Source organism: Eschrichtius robustus, chromosome 21 (assembly GCF_028021215.1).
Source record: "Eschrichtius robustus isolate mEscRob2 chromosome 21, mEscRob2.pri, whole genome shotgun sequence".
In the NCBI taxonomy this organism is placed as follows: Eukaryota; Metazoa; Chordata; class Mammalia; order Artiodactyla; family Eschrichtiidae; genus Eschrichtius; species Eschrichtius robustus.
Window position 1 is genome coordinate 18,915,640 of NC_090844.1, and position 22,536 is coordinate 18,938,175.

Below are 22,536 nucleotides of genomic sequence, written 5' to 3' on the forward strand. Positions count from 1 at the left end.
CTAATGTTTTTTAATGTGAAGAAGTGTGCATGCATGTGCGTGTGTGTACACGTGCGTGGGGATATGCATGTAGTCCTATTTCCATGAAGACATGCATGTAGTCCTGAGAGCAACATCATTATGTTACCAAGTACTTTACATTTGTCTTTGCTATAGCCGGAGAAAATATGATGGAAAAATCTAGGTGCTATTCCCATATTCCCAGCATTGTCTTCGAATTCTGCCATAAACCAAACAATATCTTGGATTCAGAAAGTCCAAATCTATCTCATTTGTTGAGATTTCCACCTTGAGTGTGGGTAATGCCTTTCTAAAAATTGAATGGAGAAATAGTAAACTTTCAGTTTTGTCAGCAGAATCTTTCTGAATTGTGCTAAAGTAAGAAACTGAAAGAACACAACTTGTTTTCCAGTGACAAGGGGCATGATTTTTAGGGAAAATAGATATATTTTAACTGAATAATCAGCAGTCTTGATGGGGGAGCATTCAAGAGAGTGCAGGAATGTGACACTATTGCCAGCTGTCATTTTCCTGTCACATTTGTCTCTAAACACATAGGAGTAAATCTGGTCAGTTGTAAGTACACACTGCTAATATATAATGTCTGCTTAGTATTGATCCTTTTCTATTCTGAGGTTCAGTTATATTGGCTTTATAACAGCTCCTGGACTATAACAAAATTTTCCATTCTAATCAAGTGAGTTAACATGCCTGTTTGGGTTATTGAAACAGATTTCTATCTGGTTTCCATAGGTCTCCTACTCAAAATCAAAACAGTCAGTTTAAATTTCCAAATATGCACCTGTGTTTGAATTACATGTCTGCTCAAAAAGCTCTATGTTGTCTAGGAAAACATAGGCAGAACACTCTATGACGTAAATCACAGCAAGATCCTTTTTGACCCACCTCCTAGAGAAATGGAAAGAAAAATAAAAATAAACAAATGGGACGTAATGAAACTTAAAAGCTTTTGCACAGCAAAGGAAACCATAAACAAGACAAAAAGACAACCCTCAGAATGGGAGAAAATATTTGCAAATGAAGCAACTGACAAAGGATTAATCTCCAAAATGTACAAGCAGCTCATGCAACTCAATATCAAAAAAACAAGCAACCCAATCCAAAACTGGGCAGAAGACCTAAATAGACATTTCTCCAAAGAAGATATACAGATTGTCAACAAACACATGAAAGAATGCTCAACATCATTAATCAGTAGAGAAATGCAAATCAAAACTACAGTGAGATGTCATCTCACACCAGTCAGAATGGCCATCATCAAAAAATCTACAAACAATAAATGCTGGAGAGGGTGTGGAGAAAAGGGAACCCTCTTGCACTGTTGGTGGGAATGTAAATTGATACGGCCACTATGGAGAACAGTATGGAGGTTCCTTAAAAAACTAAAAATAGAACTACCATATGACCCAGCAATCCCACTACTGGGCATGTACCCAGAGAAAACCATAATTCAAAAAGAGTCATGTACCACAATGTTCATTGCAGCAGTATTCACAATAGCCAGGACATAGAAGCAACCTGAGTGTCCATCGACAGATGAATGGATAAAGATGTGGCACATATATACAATGGAATATTACTTAGCCATAAAAAGAAACGAAATTGAGTTATTTGTAGTGAGGTGAATGGACCTATAGTCTGTCATACAGAGTGAATTAAGTCAGAAAGAGAAGAACAAATACCATATGCTAACACATATATATGGAATCTAAAAAAGAAATAATAATGGTCATGAAGAACCTAGGGGCAGGACAGCAATAAAGACACAGACCTACTAGAGAATGGACTTGAGGACACGGGGAGGGGGAAGGGTAAGCTGGGACGGAGTGAGAGAGTGGCATGGACATATATACACTACCAAATGTAAAACCAGTAGCTAGTGGGAAGCAACCACCTAGCACAGGGAGATCAGCTCTGTGCTTTGTGACCACCTAGAGGGGTGGGATAGGGAAGGTGGGAGGGAGGGAGATGCAAGATGGAAGAGATATGGGGATATATGTATATGTATAGCTGATTCACTTTGTTATGAAGCAGAAACTAACACACCATTGTAAAGCAATTATACTCCAATAAAGATGTTAAAAAAAAAAGCTCTATGTACCTTAGTGCTTATAAAATTAAGTGAAACTTCATCTTGGCTGCAAGGTCATTTTTAATATTGTTTCAGTCCATATTTAAGCTCTGCATTTATAGTACTCTTTCTGATGGCTCATATTAACTTCCAACCTGCATGAGCCAAATCAAATGAAGCATAATTGAACTCCAGGATCTTAAATTAGAGGTTCATATGACGATATATACCTCCTCCCCTCTCCCATGTTGACAGATAGGTTACTTGACTAAATTTTTAGTATTTCCCTTAACTCCAGTGTTCTAAAAGTTTTGCAAAAATAATTACTTTCATTGTATTGAGTCTTCCTGATTATAAATCTCCTTCTTTCCTCTCTTCCTTTCTTTCCTTTTCTTTTTGTTATACAACCCATTGTTCTTCATCCCTGGAATGTGGAGAACAATATTAAACAGTATATTCCAAGATGGATTTGACTTATAAATACCACAGTTGTAAGAGGACTCCATGCATTCAGCATGCTCTTCATTCTTCTTTAAATTACTTTATTTTTCTTACTTTTAAAAATGATACAATAACTTTCTGAATTGATATTCAAATGAACACACATGTATTTATTCCACAATTTAAATTTTAGGTTTTTTAAAAAAAATCTTATTTAGTATGCCAGTCTGGCAATAATCACTTTACTTCACCATTCTTTCATCTGAGCAGACCATTTGAACTTTGTGCATAAATATAATCTTCCAGTCTATTTGTGTTTGGAAATTCTAATTATATTCTTTAATCTTTGTGTCTAAAAAGAGCTTAATTAGTGTTTTAGACAACTGAGTTGACAATAAGGGAAATGTTTTTTGATAAATTTTCCAATGATGCAGCATAAAAAAAAAATAGATGAGAACAATTAAGAAATCAGTTTTAAATAATTCTGACAGAAATTGAGATTCAATATAATTTTGAAGAAGAATACAGAGCAAATGTAACAGAAACAATAGTCAAACATTAAAAATTAAATACAGCTTTCCTTAGGCCAAAAAAAAGATGAGGAAGATAGATAAGGAAAAAACCAGGTGTAACCTAGGTAGAGGAGAAAAAAGAACTTATCTACAAGAGAGGCAAAGTTAAGCTGACTGCAGACTTCTCAGCAACTCTAAATGTTAGAAGACAGTGGAGAAATATATGCAAAATTTTGAAAGGAAAAATGTTGTAAAGAATTTTTTTCTCATCCAAACCTGTGTTTCTTGGGTAAAGACCATAGTAAGACAACTTCAGTTATTCACGGACTTAAAATATGCATTATTCCTATTTTAAAAGTACTTAAATTTGATGACCAGCAAACCAAACAATTGGATAAAGTTAAGAACCAATTAATACAAAAATTATTCATACAATATCTGACTATAAACACGCAAACCAAATAAGCATAATATAGGTATCTATGCTATTGTTAACCTCATTACAAAAGTTGAATGCAAATGTTAAAAACTGATATTTAAACAGGAAAATCTAATTCTAAATGTAGCCCTCCAATTCCTAGATCCTATTAACACCTATTGGGAAGTAGTTAGGCAAGAGAAATGAGTAAATAAATAAATAAATATTCTTCCTTCTTTTGTGTGTATATGTTTGTGTGTGCTGTTATTAAAATGTAATTACCAATTACATTTTAAATGTATCCTTTCATATCAAGATACATACCAAATTCACATGACACAATTTAGGCATCTCTATTTGCAAATCCCTGAGCCTGACATATCATATTCCCTTCCCAGTGTGTATCATGTGTTCTATTTCTGGAATGCTTTAGAAACAACCTGTACTTCCTGAATGTCAGGATCCTTATTCACCAAATAGATAATTATTTATTCTTCAGTGCTCACCTCTGGGAGGTATCTGACCTCCTCCATCAAGGCAGAGTTAGTTATGTCCCTTTCTATCTCTCTCTCTCTCTCTCTCTGCTCCTAGCATTCTGTGCATACTCTTCTTCTGTTAAAACTCAAATGATATATTCTTTCCACTACATTTTTAAGCACCAAAGAGCAACAGATATGTTGGATGAATCTCAGAAATACCAGTAGATAGCACAGTGCCCTGGAGTGAGTTAGCTCTTGATAGATAATTTCTGTAATTTGATAAAAAATTTTGATACAGTAGTAGGAAGCAACTGAGAGGTATTAGTTAACACTGGAGACTCTAAGAATGAGTGGACTCAGAAGCATCTTCAACACAGTAAAGGCCAAATATGGAAAATCCACAGCTAACATTATACCCAACAGTGAAAGACTAAAAGTTTTTACTCTAAGATCAGGACCAAGACAAGGATGTCCACTTCACCACTTCTATTCAACGTAGTATTGGAAGTTCTAGCCAGAGCAATTAGGCCAGACAAAGAAATAAAAGGAATCTAAATTGTAAAAGAAGTAAAATTATTTCTGTTCACAGATAACTTTAGCTTATATACAACATCCTCTAAATATTTCATAAAAAAACTACTAGAATTAATTAGAATCAATAAGTGAATTCAGCAAAATTACGAGATACAAAATCAACATGTAAAAATTCATTGTGTTTCTCTACAATAACAATGAACAATATAAAAAGAAAATTAAACAAAAAATAGCATCAAAAGGAATAAAATGCTTAGGAATAAACTTAACAAAGGAGGCAACAGACTTATACATTGACAACTATAAAACATTGCTTAAAGAAATTAAGAAAGATGCTAATAAATGGAAAGACGTCCCATGCTCATGAATCGGAAGACAATATTGTTAAGATGTCAATACTATGCAAAGCAATGTACAGATTCAGTGCAATCCCTATCAAAATCCCATTGATGTTTCTTTGCAGAAATAGAAGAAAACTCTCCAAAAATTCATATGCAATCTCAAGGGATCCTGAGTAGTCAAAACACTCTTGAAAAGGAAAACAAAGTGGAAGAACCTTCACTTCCTGATTTCAAAATTTATTATAGTAATCAAAACAGTGTGATACTGGCCTGAAGACGGATCTATAGACCAAAGCCCAGATATAATTCTCACATATATTGTCAAATGATTTTTAACAAGGGTGTCAGTGGGAAAGGATAGTCTTTTTAAAAAATTGTGCTGGGAAACATGGATATCCACACGCAAAAGAATGAAATTGAACCCTTAGCTTAAACCATATAAAAATTAACTCAAAATGGATCAAAGTCCTAAATGTAAACCTAAAACTATAAAACTCTTTGAAGAAACAAAGAGGAAATATTCACAGCAATGGATTTGACAATGACTTCTTGGGTATGACACCAAAAACATAGGCAACAAAAGAGAAAATAGATAAATTGAACTTCTTCAGAACAAATAACTTTTGTGCATCAAAGGACACTAACAAAAAAGTTAGAAGACAACCCACAGAATAGGAGAAAATATTTGAAAATCATATATCTGATAAGGAATTGATATCTAGAATATATTAAAAAACTCCTACAATTCCACAATAAGGAACTCAACTAAAAAATAGAAAAGAACTCGATATACATTTCTCCAAAGAATGTGCACATATGACCAATAAGCACATGAAAAGAAAAAAGCAAATCAAAACCACAATGAAATACTACTAATGTGAAAAAAAAAAAAAAAAGAAAAAACAAGTGTTAGCAAGGGTATGGAGAAATTAGAACTCTAGTGGGCTGCTGGTGGTAATGTAAAATGGTGTATGGTTGCTCTGGAAAATAGTAATTGTGAGGCCTCGCAACTTAAACATACAATTACCATGTGAGTCAGCAATTCCACTTGTAAGTATATATCCAAAAGAAATGAAAGCATAGCTTCAAACAGTACTTGTATACCAAAGTTCATAACAACATTCTTCACAAGAGCCAAAAGGGAGAAACGACCCAAATGTCCATCAACAAATGAATGGATAAACAAAATATATATATGCATACAATGGATTATTATTCAGCCTTAAAAGGAAGGAAATTCTAATATATGTTACAGCATGGCTGCAACTTGAGGATATTATACTAAGTGAAATATGCTAGACACAAAAAGACAAACGTTGTATTATTCCCACTTATATGAGGTACCTAGAACAGTCAAATTCTTCGAGTCAGAAAGTAGAATAGTTGAGGGAAGAAGAAAATGAGAAGTTATTGTTTAAGGGGTACAGAGATTCAGTTTGAGATGATGAAAAGTTCTGCAGATGGATAGTTGTGATGGTTACACACCAATATAAATGTGCTTAATGTCACTAAATCATAAACTTTAAAGTGGTTCAAATGGTAAATGTCATTTTATGTATATTTTACCACAATTATATAAAAAAGAATGAATTAACTCATATCTAAGCCCATAGAATTCTAGAAGTATGAACTCCACATCTGTAAAATAGAGATACTATGCCTATTTCATACGATTGCTATGAGAATTAATTGAAGTAACATATATAAAAATGTAGCACAATATCTGGCATGTTAAGCGATAAAAACGATTAAATATTAAATTTATTGTTATGTGGCCTTAAGCCAGATATATGTCATTTTATCCTTGGCCTTAAAGTAGATTTCTGAAATGCATTGTCATTTTTATAAAACATAGAAAATTCCCCATTTTTATCATGTGTTCCCGTTTTAAATGTTTGTCTTTGTTCTGTAATTTCCAAATGAAAGAGAAAATCCTTCTTAGGTTTGGAAGCTATCAGCAATTTCAGTGCTCATGAAAAATATTTGAATTCATTTATTTCTTCACAACTAATATGCTTTTATTACATTGGGTAAAATGAATTATAAATGATTTTTAATAAGCAACTTTAAATGCCAAAGCTAAATATGTAGATATGCATTCTCTAATCTACTTTTAATGATTTTAAAATGAATTATCTAATTTTTATTTTATAGTACCTGTCTGAGAAAGAGACAAAGCCTAGAAGTAAGCTAAAATGTAGAGACAATGAGGCTATGGTGTAATTATATTTAAACATCTAGAGCAGTAACTAACATATATTAGTTTAATGAAGAAAGCAATTATATTAACAAAAATTCAATTCCTTGATACTGCACATTAATATTCCATTGACAATCTGCAATTATGGATCAGTTAGAGTTTTTAGTAACACCCTTTTAGTTCAGGATCTTCATCCAAAATATCAGGCCACTGGGAGTTAACCAATGAAAGATTTACTAAACTCTGCTCTTCCATTCCTCCGATGTTCCAGGCATTATAGTAAGACTTTTGCATACAGTGACTCTAATCTTGAATTAATTCTAAGGGCCAGATAGAAGAGATGAAGCTCAGCTTTTGAATTATGCCTGAATCACACAAGGGCATATAAGGGCATATACAGATTTAAATGCAGGACTATTTCCTTTTTTATACCCATAGGAATTTGCAATGATGTTCTCCTCTATTCTCTGATGTATATTTATACTTATTTCATCTCATTTTGACCCAGAAACTAGGCAAAGCAAGCAAAGCTATCTAAATCTCTAGCCCTGACTTGTTATACAAAATAAAATTACAGATCACTCCATAATAGAATTCAGAGTGAATTTGATGAGTTTCAGAGGAAATCTTCATCAGAATATTCTGTATTGAAAATTCTCTATACCTTTGCTAAGACATTAACTATCCAATTTCAGACTAAGCCTAAAAATTCTAAATGACTTAATTTCATCATGACTCTCATCAGAAACACCAGACCTATACTCCTAAGAGTGTTTCATGGCACCAAGTACAAGATCCTTTAGAAGTTCCCACCTTGCCTCCCCAACTCCCATTCTTTCCGCCTCAGTCTTTTTGCCTATCATTAGCTTGCTCTTACAGGTAGCAGACCTTTCATGAATATCTCACCAGTTGTTATTCAGTGACATGCTATTGTTCTGTTAACGCAAAGTTGTGTGGTTAAGAAGTCCCTAAAAATTTTATCAGATATTTAAATGAGATGTGCATAACTCAATATAAAATACAGTTTCATTACCTACAGAGTAGTTGGGGTTTGTAGTCACATGCAGGATATTTTTAAAGAAGCATTGTGTTCCCCTTCTTTATTCTCTGAGTTGCAAACTGAAAAAAAAAAAAAAAAAAAGAATTCTAATAAACCAAAAATTACCTATAAAATTAAACAGACCTGAATTAAGCATATTACATGTTTCTTATCTTGCATAGTAATCAGGTTTGTTTTCTGATTGGTGGGGAGACTTACAAACTATTTTGCAGACTTTGCAACACTAAAAAGGACAACTGCAGTAAAATTCTTCCAATTAAATAAGATTCTTGGGAAAGCAGATTTGCTGAGTCAGGAGACTGCTTTCCTCAGCTCTGCTCATTCTTTAGAAATTACACATTTAACACATAAAACAACACATAACAGCACTATTTTACTGTGAAAGAAAAAAATTTTGATAAAAATATACAATGGTATGTATATAGATAAAAATGTGCTTTATGTGAAATACATATCTCTTATTAGACCAAATTCAAGTATGGCTGAAAAATATGTCATTTTTTCACGTTGTCAGACTGAGGTATTTTTGCATGTTGCCACATTGCAGCAATACAGTTCTGTACATGTATTTGATTTTGTTGTCTTTTTCTTACTATTTTGTCAGTGATAAAATAAGCAACAAAACTTATCCATGTAAGTAACTTCAGCAGGCAATGACTTGATATGTAATGATCTCATGGGCAGAATTCTAATAAGCAGTCTCATGAAATCAGAGATGTTACACACCTTTAGATAACATTATTCTACCATGAGATGGCATCTAGTAAGCTATTTCCTGAATTTCAATTCTTTGTTGCTGGATTGGGTAAAATAATTTAAAATATTCCATTCTTCATGTAAACATGTTCACAATATTTTGTGGAAGAATGTGTTTTCCTAAGATTATCAGAAAGAAAGATGGAGTACAGGAAAATTGTATGTCTCAGAATTTTTTTATTAAGTGGAGAATATTTAGGTTGTCAGCACATAGAATACAGATATAAATAACATATCACATATGATTGTTTATCCCTAATGATTTCCAAGTCCATCATATTAAAAGTTTCTTTCTATTTAATTTTAGAAATGTGACAATATCTAATTGCCTATTTTGCTTCTAGTAATGATGTAAAGGTCACAAAAGAACATCACGCATAGCCTAACATGAAAAACAAGCCAAATAATCTACAAAATCATTGTTTTTGTTTGTTTGTTCTACCAGCAAGACCTGAAGACTCGATGAAAGTTAATCAACTAAATTCTAGATAGTGACATCACTTTCTAGGAGGTAAGAGAACTATGGTGGTGGAGCTTATCACCTCATCTCTGGTGGAGTAGTGGTAAGACGAGAAATTTACCATAGAAGGGGTAAAGAAACTGATAAATTATCACGAGCTTTTTATGGCTGTATATGGACTATTATAACAGATTAAGATGCTGGCAAGCCATAGGCATCATGTGAGACTGAACCTGGCTACCAATTTTTTCTCACAGATTTTCACTTGGTGCCTGGGGGTTCTTCACAAAAGACTAGGGTCAGAGCATGATAAATCCACTAAAGGCACTTCAGACTTTCAGCAACTGAAGGCTGAGATTGGCACAGGAAAACTGAGAAATTTTCCAAGACATGCTTGGCTTTCAACTCTGGAAAGCTAAAGGTGGGAAACCTGAGAGAAAATGCTCATAATTATCCTTAGTTGTCACAAAGTGTAGAGCATCTGTACTCCAAAGATGAGGCGGGGCAGAAGGCAAGAGTCAAGGCCAAGGGCACGACTGGAAGACAAAGAGCAGGATGAAGGGAAGTTATCTTACAATTTCTAAAGCTGGGTCTTGGCTGTAAAGAGCAAATGGCTTCGCAGAATAACACCAGTCCTCAGATACCAAACACTACTGAAAAAACATTTCTGATCTTACACTCAAAGCCAATGGGAAATTGTAACAAATAAAATTCATAACAAATAAAATTTCACTGTAGATCTTACTGACTTAACTTATTGACTCTAGTAGCTTATCAGTATAAGGAAGTATATCTTGCAGGTTTCGTTTTTGACATCACAACATAACAGTTTCTATTTTTATTTAGTACAAAATAACTAATGCCCCCCCCCCAAAATACAATAAGAAAGAGCATTTAATCCAAAATCAGCAAGATAAATAGTCCATATAGATAAATACAGAGATGACTGTAAAATTAGAAATGTCAGAAAAGGTATTTAAAGTCACTACTATGATGAAATTTAAAATGTCAGAAAGAGACTTTAAAATAACTGATAAAAATGCTAAAGTATTTGGTGGGAAAGGTGGCCAACGTGTGTGAACAGATGGAAAATTTCAAAAAAAAGAAAGAAACTACAAAAAGGAGAACCAAATGCATATATTAAATAAAATATAAGACAGAAAAAAAGAATTCATTAGATAGATTTTACATCAGAGTAGAGGCAACAAAGGTAAAAAATCAATGAACATGACAACAGATCAAGAGAAAGTATCCAAAGTGAAACAAAAACAGAAACAAGAGAGGGAAAAACGAACAAAAGAAAAACAGAACAGCCAGTGTCTGTGGCAATCTGTAAAAAATTAACACAAGGAGGTGGAGCTAAAAAGCAAAAGAAGAGAAAAATTGGAATTTCAAAAATATTCAGTTCACTGAAAAGCAGACAAAAAATAGGAGCAATGAAACAGAGGTAAAGTAGGATAAATAGAAAATAAGTAACAAATATTAGACTTAAGCCTAATCTTATCAGTAGTTATGTTACCTGGAAATGGACTAATGCCCCCTCCCCGCAATTAAAAGCCCAGGATTATCAGAGTGGGTGAAAAGTAAGAGCCAACTACGTTTGGAATAAAAATAATTATATTTAAATATAGAGAAAGAACTATTTTAAAAGTAAAGCTGTGTGAAAATGTACGATGCAAACACTAAGCAATGGCTGTATCAGACAAAGTAGACTTCAAGGGGAAGAGTATTACTAGAGATTGAGAGAGATAATTTGTAATAATAGAAGAATCAATACTTCAATGAGGCATAGAAATTTGAAATATGCATGCACTTAACAGAATTTCCAAGTATGTTATAAAAAATTTTACGGCATGAAAAAAGATATAGACAGATCCGCAACAGGGGCAGATTTCAGTAATTGGTAAAACAAATAGACCAAAAAAGAAAAAAAGTTTATTAAATACACAGATTTTAACAACACTATAAAACAACCTGAACTAATTGATATTTATAGAAATATTATATCCAACTACTTAAGGGTATACATTATTTTAAAAGACACAAGGCATTTAGTAATTCTCAGTATATGTAAATGTACATCATAAAAATATTTGTCTGACAACAATGGAAATATATTCAAAATCAATTAGGAAATGATATGTTGGAAACCCAAATATTTGAAAATTAAGTCAAAGAAGGAATTACACAAAAAATTTAAAACACAAGATTTTGAATGACAATGGAAATTTGTTGGGTACATCTAAACTAGACTTGAAAAAAAAAAATGTATATTGTCATGTGCTTTTATTAGGAAAGAAGAAAGTAAAATTAATGGTCTAAGCACCCAACTTAAAAATATGAAAAAGAGAAATAAAACCAGAACAAAAGAAAAAATAAAATTGTATAAATAACTGAAATAGTAATAGACAAAGAATAGCTTGAGGAAATTAACTCAAAAATTATATTAAAAACAAGAAAAAATTACTTTTGTATGAAAATGAAATATGTAGGACAATGCTAACTAGGACTTAGAAAATTATAGCTCTGCTTATATTTGAGAAGAAAATAGTAAAACTAGTCATCTAAACCTTAAAGCATAAGAAAATAGAAAAAGAAGCAGAAACTTAAACTAAACTAAAAGTAATTGAAATAGAAATGGGCAATAGCCTAAGGTAGGTGTGTGTTGACTGGAAAGGGTAATGAAGAACCTTCCTAGGATGATGGAATTATCTGTTTTCTCTTGTGTGGTAGTTCCTGAGCATATGTAATTGATGAAAATCATGGAATTAATCACTTAATATCTGTATAATTTATTATATATAAATTACATCTTAATAAAATATATCCAATTGCATAAAATTTTCTAACCTTTACTTCTTAAATATAAAGAATCTCTTTAAAAATATTTGAATTATTGTCCTGACTTGGTCCCAAAGTTTTATCTAAGCAGTTTAACTACCTATGGAGATAAATTTTACCTTACAGTGTAATTGTGTTCAGTGTTTTTCAACTATTAGCTATTTCACACCTTAGCACTAAAGGTAGAGATGTTCTGGAAGCTGCTCACCTACTTAAGGTTAATAAACTCTTCCAAAGTTTCAGACTTACAATTACCAAATAACAACAACAATGACAGACTGGGAGGTGGGAAATAAAAGTAAGCCCTGAAATTGTATTCATCTTGTCGAAATAAGCAGTTCAATCAGAAGAGTTAAAATTTTTCTCATAGGTTTTACATAGTATGAATAAATGAATGCTTTTCTTGTGCTCATTGTGTAAATGAGGAAACGCTGTAGAGAGTGAAGGTGGCTTGTATTTTAAAAAATTGGAATAGAATAATATTCCAGTTTGGGTTTTTACATGGTTCAATTTTATGTCTCTTTTTAAAGTAAGAGGAAAATAATATTATAAAATCCACATGGGAAAACAATTATACTCAGAAGTTTAACACCAACTATTTATTTGAATTTTTATTTATTTGATTATTTTAAGGCTTCTCAATAGTTTTTACACAAAATTTTATTAGAAAAATTGTTAAAATACATAAGATAGAACAAAAATGAACAGAACACGAAAAATGAACAGAATATCTCTGATCTGTGGAATAATTTTAAGCACCTAACATTGAAGTTCTTGAAAGGGAAGGGGGCAGAAAATCTTTAAAGAAACAAGGGCCAAAAATTTCCAAATTTTTGTGAAAATTATAAACCCACAGATTGAAAAAGATCAATAAAGTTCAAGCACAAGGAACAAGAAGGAAAAAAAAAAACATCAAGGCACACCATAATCAAATTGCACAAAACCATGATAAAGTAAATACCTTATAAGCAGCTGGAAGAAAAAGACACATTAAAAACTGAGGAACAATAATTAAAACGACAACAGATTTTTTTATTGGATACAATGCAAATGAGAAAACAGTACCTTCAAAAAGTTGAAAGAAAAGGTCAATCCAGAATTTTATAAGCAGCAAAAATATCTTTCAAACCTGAAATAAATAATAAAAACTTTTCCAGGTATTCATCACCAGTCGACCCCGAAAATAATACCAGATACATAAATTAAACAAAGTAATAAAAAGCATTTATAATGGCAACTACATAGATAAATACACAAGATTCTTTTCTCATTATTTAAATTCCATTAAATAATAACAACAAAATACTGTGGAGTCAATTACCTCAGTATCTACCTTAAAAATCTAGAAATAGGAGGTAAATTAAGCCCAAACTAAGCAGAAGAAATAATAAAGATCAGAGTAGTAGAGATGAATGAAATAGCAAGCACAAACACAAAGAGAAAACCCATGAAAACAAGAGTTGACTTTGAGATAATAAAGTTGGTAAAATTCTTGCTGGGCTAATCAAAAATAAAACAGAGAAGACACAAATTACCAATATCAGGAATGAGAGAGGTGACAATACTACAGATTCTATAGCTATTAAAAAGAAAATAACAAAATATATTTAATTACTTAATGGCAATATTTTTTAAAGCTTAAATGACGTGGACAAAGTACTTTAAAGACATAAACTAACCAAACACAAGCAAGAAGAAATAAAGAAATTTGTAGCTAAACATTTTCCATGGGAAAAAGAAAATTCCATGGGCTAACAACTTCATTGGTGAATCCTATCAAATTTTTAAGGAGGGAATGATACCAAGTCTACACAAATCCTTGTGGAAAATTTAAAAGGAAGAAATATGTTCCAACTCTATGAAACCAGCAAACTCTTATACCAAACCCAAAGACATTAATAGAAAACAATACTCCAGAATAATATTCTTCAAAATCCAATAATATGTAAAAACGTTAATACCTCATTATAAATAGAGTTTATCTCAGGAATCCAAGTTTGATTTAATACTTACAAACCCATAGACATGTAATTTAGAGTATTAACAATATGAAGTGCTTACGGATGAAACTGAGAAAAGTTAAGAACTACCTGTACACTGAAAACTCCAAAGCATTGCTGAGAGAAACTAAAGAACATTTGAATAAATGAAAATATATTCCATGGATAGGAAGATTCAAATCATTAAGATGTAAGCTCTCCTCAAAAGCATGATCCATACAAGAAAAAAATAAATTAGAACTCCCCAAGATAAAAAAATTTCTGTCTCCAGAATACATTGTTAAAGGAATAAAAAAAAGATAAGTAATAGACTGGGAGAAAATATTTGCAATTCATCTGTCTAACAAAGGACTTATATCAAGAATATGTAAATCTCAAAACTCAAAAATATGGAAACAAGCAATCCAATTAAAATGGTCAAAATATGTAAACAAGCACTTCACCAGGTAAGATACACAAATGGCAAATAAGCACATGAAAAGATGCACAACATCCCTAGTTAATGAAATGCATATTAAAACCACAATGAGATGCCCCTGAAGCTCTGTTAGAATACCTACAATTAAACTGACTGACCATTCCAAGTGTTGGTGAACAAATAGAGTACCTGGAAATCTCATCCACTGCTGGTAGAAATGTAAAATGGTACAACTACTTTGGAAAACTGTTTGGTAGTTTTACAAAAAGTAAAACATACACTTAGCATATGACCAAGCCATTCCACCCCTAGGTATTTTACTAAGAGAAATGAATGCATATGTTTCTACAAAGATATGGACATGGACATTCATGGCAGCTTCACTGTATAAAGTAAAACATGGAAGCAATGCAAGTAGTCATCATTAGAAGAATGGATAATAAATTATATTGTATTCACATAATGAAATACTCATAGCAATAAAAAGTAATGAGCTATTTATACATGAAACTTTGAAGATTTTCAAAATAATTATCCTGAGGGAAAGAAGTCAGATAATAAAGAATATAGATTGTATGGTTCCATTCATGTAAAATTCTAGAAAATTCAAACTTATGCATATGATAGGATGCATATCAGTGATTGCCTGGAGATCAGGCTAAGATGGGATGTGAGGCAGATATAAAAGGGGGTACAAGGAGACAAGAGGATGATATATGTGTTATCTTGATTGTGGCAATTGTTTCATCAGTGTATCCATTTTCCAAAACATCAAATTGTACACCTCAAATGTACAGGTTATTTTGTGAAATTATAGCTCTATAAGGCTGTTAAAAATGGAAATGTATATTTTGCTGGTGAAATAAGATATATTGTTAAATAAAATAAAAATAGGCACAGAAGAATGTATACAGTATGGTATGTTTTAATGTAAGTAAGGGAGAGTAGGAATATATTAACATATGCTTATATCTGATTTCAAAAATACTATAAAGATTAAAAATTGGGCTTCCCTGGTGGCGCAGTGGTTGAGAATCTGCCTGCCAATGCAGGGGACACGGGTTCGAGCCCTCGTCTGGGAGGATCCCACATGCCGCGGAGCAACTAGGCCCGTGAGCCACAATTACTGAGGCTGCGCATCTGGGGCCTGTGCTCCGCAACAAGAGAGGCCGCGATAGTGAGAGGCCCGCGCACCGCGATGAAGAAGAGTGGTCCCCACTTGCCGCAACTAGAGAAAACCCTCGCACAGAAACAAAGATCCAGCACAGCCATAAATAAATAAATAAAATTAAATTTAAAAAAAAAGATTAAAAATAAATTAATAAAAGTGGTTTGCCATGAGAAGTGGGCAAAGAGGAAGGTGATATAGAAACAGGAACAGGAGTATAACTTATCAGGATCTATGTCTACTAGGGTTTTGATTTTTGCAGCATGAAAATATATCATCTATTTCAAGGAAAAATTAACTACAAATATGTACCCAATTGAAATTATAATTTTTGTAATTATATTGTAATATAATCATAATAAAAGTATATCTGCCAGGTAAAAGAAATCATAAGAATGACCTATCTACTCATGAATCAAAATAAGCAGATGTAGAAAAGGTTGTGGTGTGGAAATAAAGATACAACAAATGAGAATAAGCAAAGTCCATTTATTGAGACCTTGCCATAACAAGGGAGCCAGCCACCATCATTTGCATTTTGGCAGAGACCCAAATGCCGGCAGGGGAGTGGGAAATTTTTATGGTGGAGGAAAAGGGAGGCTTCAGGTATGCCCTGATTGGAGGCTGTTGGCCTGAGGAAGCTGTAGGAAGACTAATGAGGAGTGGTGTCCTATGTGATTGGTTAAGTGTGTGTATTTGGCTTTCTCGCTTGGTCCTAAATTGGAAGTAGGGACAACATGCAGGAAAGCTATCGTTATTAATCATGCCCTGGCTGTTTGGGGCTGCTTGTTACAGAGCCTGTTGTTTGGCTTCCTGGAGCAATGCTGTTAACTAGAGAAAGCAGTCTCGCTTCCTCCAAGTCTGACTTACAGTGGACTGACTTCCTGGGCTAGTTATTGTAGATAAGAGATCGATTTCCTGGGAAGGTTGCTGCAGGCTGTGGGTCAGAGTTCTATTTTTATATTTGGTCTGGTCATTGTTCATTTGTATATTTAGTCTCTCAGTGATAAAAACGTTCATGATGAAAATTGAATACATTTAAATGTTGGCATTTGAGTAAACCTCTGTGGGCACTGTGGTGGCGGAATGAACATATATATCACAAAAACCAGTAGATGGGGCTTCCTTGGTGGCGCAGTGGTTGAGAATCTGCCTGCCAATGCAGGGGACACGGGTTCGAGCCCTGGTCTGGGAAGATCCCACATGCCGCGGAGCAACTGGGCCCGTGAGCCACAATTGCTGAGCCTGCGCGTCTGGAGCCTGTGCTCCGCAACAAGAGAGGCCGCGATAATGAGAGGCCCGCGCACCGCGATGAAGAGTGGCCCCCACTTGCCACAACTAGAGAAAGCCCTCGCACGGAAACGAAGACCCAACACAGCCATAAATAAATAAATAAAACCCAAAAGTTAAAAAAAAACAAAAAACCAGTAGATGGTGATTTATGATTAGAGAGGAGATCTTATGATTTATGATTAGGGAGGAGATCTTATGATACTAAGGATAATGATACCTTATCCTTCTTTGTAGGAATGTAATCAATATCCTATAAAGCAGAAAACATTCGGTATAAAAATATATTGATTCTTGCATCTTAATGCTTTTTTGTAATCTATTTTTATAACCTTAGAGAGATATATTGTGGTAAAAAAAAAAAAATTTAACTGGAATCCTAAAATTCCTTCACTTTGGTCCAGTTTCTTTTTCTCCTGTCAATTTCAAGTAAACAAATGTAAAGCTTTTATTAATCTGGCATAGGATGATTACATTTTTTTTTTAAAGATTTATTTTATTGATTAATTGATTGATTGATTGATTGCTATGTTGGGTCTTCGTTTCTGTGCTAGGGCTTTCTCTAGTTGCGGCAAGTGGGGGCCACTCTTCATCACGGTGCGCGGGCTTCTCACTATCGTGGCCTCTCTTGTTGCGGAGCACAGGCTCCAGACGCGCAAGCTCAGTAGTTGTGGCTCACGGGCTCAGTCGCTCCGCGGCATGTGGGATCTTCCCAGACCAGGGCTCGAACCCGTGTCCCCTGCATTGGCAGGCAGATTCTCAACCACTGCGCCACCAGGGAAGCCCGGATGATTACATTTTTATAAATCATTTCTATATATGTAGCTAGCTGGTTGTCCTTCCTGTATGTTGGGGAGTTTGAGAAATGTTCTTGAATGCCAGAACTTTATCTCCTGCTGTTCACACATCCCAACCACCATAGGAGCATGCCTAGACTAACCTGCTGAAGGATTCATGAGAAGCACGTAGAGAAGAATGGGTTTTTCCTATTTACTCCAGCTGACCTAGCTTGTCCGACCTGAGGTTTTCCTAGATAAGCACTTTTGAATCCCAGACATAGATGGGAGCCTAGCAGGGATCTGAAAAACTGCCCAGTCAAACCCAGGTTAAATCACCAACCCACAATGAGTTAAATAAACAGTTGTTGAAACCATGAACTTACTAGGTAGTGTGTTATACAACCACAGAAGCATATACCAGAGGGAGGAATTGCCATAACAACAACAATACAATTAGTTAAAATTTGAATCTGTGACCGGATAACAGGAAGAGTCTGGAATTAGGTGATGAAATTGTTAAAAGAGATTGAAAAAAATGATTCAATGCAATGGTAAAATAATTGGTATAATTGTTGCCTGCAGTAACGTGGGTGACAAAAAAAAGTAGCAAAGCTACACTGTCTAAAACAATAGCCACTAGCTGCAAGTGGCTAATTTAATTTAAATTAACTAAAGTTAATTTGAATTAGAAATTTATTTACTCAGTCACATACCCACCCTTCAATTGTTTAATAGATACGTGTAGAAAGTAGAAACCATTTTAGACATCACAGATATAGATCATCCCCATCATCTGTTTGATATTGCTGAGGGAATTTTGGATTTCAACCACATGATTGTTGAAATTGGCAGACTTTCAGAAAGGCAGAATGCAATTATGCAGAATGTTGAAAGTGTCAGCAACTATATGGTTATGTATAGCAACGAACTATAAGAAAAAAGATAAGCTAAAGAAAGAACTAGCAAATTTACAAGCAGAATTTTGAGAAAATATAGAGAAATGAGGATTAGTTGAGTTGGAAAATAAAACTATTTCCCACCTCCAGACTTTCTATCAAAGTAGAATACAACCTGGAGGCAAAAATCAAACCAAGGTCTGATAAGACTTCTGGATGCCTCTTGCAGTTATAAAGTGAACTACTAGGAACCTTAAGGACATTGTCATACAACAACTAAAATTAGCAGTTCTTAAGTCTGGAGAGACAAAGGAATGTCTAACAAAAAAATGGGTGCTTGGCTTTTGGTGCAGGGAATGTAATATAATTGTATCATGGGAAACCCACACAATTTTTGAGAGTGCTTATATTAGAAAAAGTAGTGTGATCTTAGTTTAAAATGGTGTGATATTATCCAAAGTGCAAAAAGGCATCTAGGGCCCCAACTTTCTACAAAAAGGACCAGTCTGAGAATGTTGTTCAATGGATATAATTTTTAATGAAGTCTCAGAAGTGGCGGAGCCAAGATTCAAAGAGAATATTGTACTGGAGAGGCATCTCCAAGGAGCACAACTAAGCCTTGATCTGAAAACATTCCCTATGTACAGATCAGAAGTATCTTACAACATTTGCTCAGCAGGATTTCAGAATTGTTATGGACCAGTGACTATTATGCTCCTTCCTCTATTCCCCTTTTTGAATAATAGTGTTTACTGCAGTTTTCTTGTTCCTGTCTCATGGTTTGGTATATGGAAATTGGATACGTTATTTTAGTTAATTGGTCTCCTTATCAACAGAGGCCACATCAGAATAGATAAGTCTGGCTGCAAATCATGATATCCTGGGCTCCAAGCTTAATGCAAGATTGGATGAGGTTTTAGAGATACTGGATGAAGTGGAGCATATTTTACACATGACAGGGTATAGCCAGAGCGTGAACTGTGATTTAGTAATTATACTGATTGCTCAATATTAGTTTCTGTCATTGCAGGTGGATAGTCTGAAGCACCTTTGATTCTGGGCTCAGTCATATGAATGGTTTGGCTAACTGAGGTCAGCAAATGTGATGCTTATGGGCTTGCAAACTGTGGTTTGTTTTGCACCCAGACTTTCACTACAGAAAAATTTCCAACGTAGTCCAGTGGAGGAATGTGAGAAACATGTTAAAAAGGGTTACAACATCCTCTTTATGTCCATTTATGCCAGTTGGCCCAGCTGTTTCTGCTGACACCATCCTAGAACAGCTGGTATCTAGCTGACTCTTGGACACACATGGGAGTTCTAGGGAGCCCAGTTGAGCCACCTAGCCAAGCTCAGCCTAAGTTTTTGATCCAAAGTGAGCTAAAAATATGATTCTTTCTTAAAGTAATGATATATTTGATGGATTTTTATACAAAATTAGCTAATTTATTCAAAAATCTATAGTATTTATCTGATTTTCCAGTTGTGTTGCATTCAGAAACAGAAAATAAGGAAGTGCTGGCAGACTCCTAGTACTCATAATTTCTCTTTCCAAGTATTCACTACCCATTCTTTTTTATATTTCTAGGCCCCAGTGTCTTGTAGTTATAAAATCCACTGTATTCCCTTCCTGTGAGAAGAACTGCATTTTCCAATTTCCAGGGATCACACTGATCCCTCCAACTGGAATTAATTTGCAGTGATTTCAGATAGGAAAGTAAAGTCTCACAGTTTCTCTGAATTTTTATCTCCTCTTGTAACTCCAACTTTCTTAGAACAAATTCTTTGTAGAATTTTGAGAAATTTCCCACTGAGTCGTGTACATAGTATGAAATACAAGTTATTAAAAAGTTTCAATGCTTCTGAGGACTTCAAGTTGCTGTACATAATTTCCATTAGCAAAAAGAGAGATAAAATAAGCATCATGCTTTGTCTATTCATTTCATTGGTTCGTAATAACATTTCCTTTTAGTGTTTTGTATCAGTATCTTTTATAACGGTCTGAAATTTAATCTTAAAATCCCGATGATTAAAAAGTTCTCGAATTTAATTAATACTGTGACATGTTTTCCTTAAAAGTTTTCTGTAATTTTCCTTCTGTAACAGACATTTTATTTTTTGTATTTCAACCAGAAGTTTATAACTTGTGAGTTTGTTTGTTACATAAAGCTTTGACTCTTTGTATATTTTCGTAAAAGTTTTATTTGTTTTAGATTTTTAAGGGTTAATATCCTAAACCTTAGCATATAAAATTCTGCTGTTTAGTTGAATTAACATGCAATGATTTCTACTAATCATATAACTTTCCAAGAAGGTTTATTTAATCTTTAAGTAAGCATTAATTTCTTTGGGAGCGGGACAAGTTGAGAATATAAAGGCATCACATGCAGGCTATTGCTTGCTTATATACAGAAATTATATCCATGTAACAAGTATTCTCTGAAAAGATACATAGTTTCACAATACTTACTCTAAATACTTATAGAATATGTCCTCTTTTCTGAAGATTGAAATTTCCTCTTGGACATAAAATCTGAAGAAATCAATATGCTCAATCACTATCTTTTAATGATTAAATTTTCAGAAACATGCATCTTCCTTTTTCTCTATTTCGACCTTCGGGGTTCACTCTTCCGTTAAAGGGAGAAGTTTTCTATGTTCTCTCTTGCATAGTCAAGGGACTTTTCCTAATGCTTAGGAAGTATACTGATGATTGATCATTTAACTTCAAGTAGCAAGTATGAAAATACATATCATGCTTCTTCTCATATTGAATTCAATTTTTAAAAAATAAGGATTTTTTTTTCCCCCACAGAATGGATGATGACACACAAAGTTTGGAAAATCACCCAGTACTACCGAACTGAAAGATTATCAAAGAAATTTTGAATCAAACTTATCTTCAACTCTGAAATGCTGGAAATTGGTTGAGAATATAAAATGTTCAGATAATTTCTAAGGGCAGAGTAAAGGCGATTGCCCTCCATTAGATTGTGATGACAATGAGTAAACAAAGATTAGCTATAAAATTGAATGAATTATTTAAGACCCAGATAAAATGTAATCTCCCTTAGAGATTAATCAATTTCTAAACTTTGGGCAAGATAAAGTAACACAGAATAGCTGGAGCAAAAAAGGACCTTGACTGCCTTAGAGAGCATTAGAGAGAATAAGAAATACTTTAGACTGAGGTAAGCTAATTGAGGAATATGGGACCACAGCTGGGAACTTATCAACTCGGTTTATAATTAACATTAACTAACTATAAAACTAGTTTCCCCTTAAAATAACCCTTTTTCCATTGCACTATAAGATATCAACCCTTATGGTCCATACCCATGCATGTTCTTCCAGCCCCCGTTGTCTGCGTTAACTAAGACTTGCAGATCTTTCAGTGAATGCTCTCTTTCCTTCTAGAGCAGGAGAGGCACTTCCCAGTGAGGCCATGCCAAGTCTTGATCTTACTGCTCAGTTAGAAGCAATGAGGGGAGGTATGAGCAGATCCAGAGGAAGACAACACAACCATCTGGCGAAGGTGAGGCATTTTCATGGTCTCTAGGAAGACCCTTTCTCTAGGAAGGGGAGGTGGGGCCACTTCAGCTGGCCCAAAGGATTTAGGGCAATTTGGTACCCTGGCTTTATTACAGGAGCCAGATTATATGACCTTGTCAGATATTCTAGTTTGGCTTTCTTTGGAATTTTTTTAATCTCACAATCTGATCCTGGACTCAATTTTCAGCATAGTCTGAAAATATAGTTCCCTGCTGCTGAAAATGAAAGGCCCTTTAGATACTGACATGAAAGCCTTCTGGCTTTCACACCAGGACTTGAGTTAATAATTGACTACAATG

General features: G+C 34.0%; 1 protein-coding gene across 1 annotated transcript in view; it reads left to right on the forward strand.

The window, feature by feature from the left end:
* Positions 1 to 22,536, forward strand: part of MSR1 (macrophage scavenger receptor 1) — a 369,659-nt gene that overhangs the window by 154,519 nt on the left and 192,604 nt on the right. Inside the window, exon 5 of the mRNA XM_068532055.1 lies at positions 22,103 to 22,220. The gene's annotated coding sequence lies outside the window, so the exon portion shown is untranslated. The remainder of the gene's footprint in view (positions 1 to 22,102; positions 22,221 to 22,536) is intronic.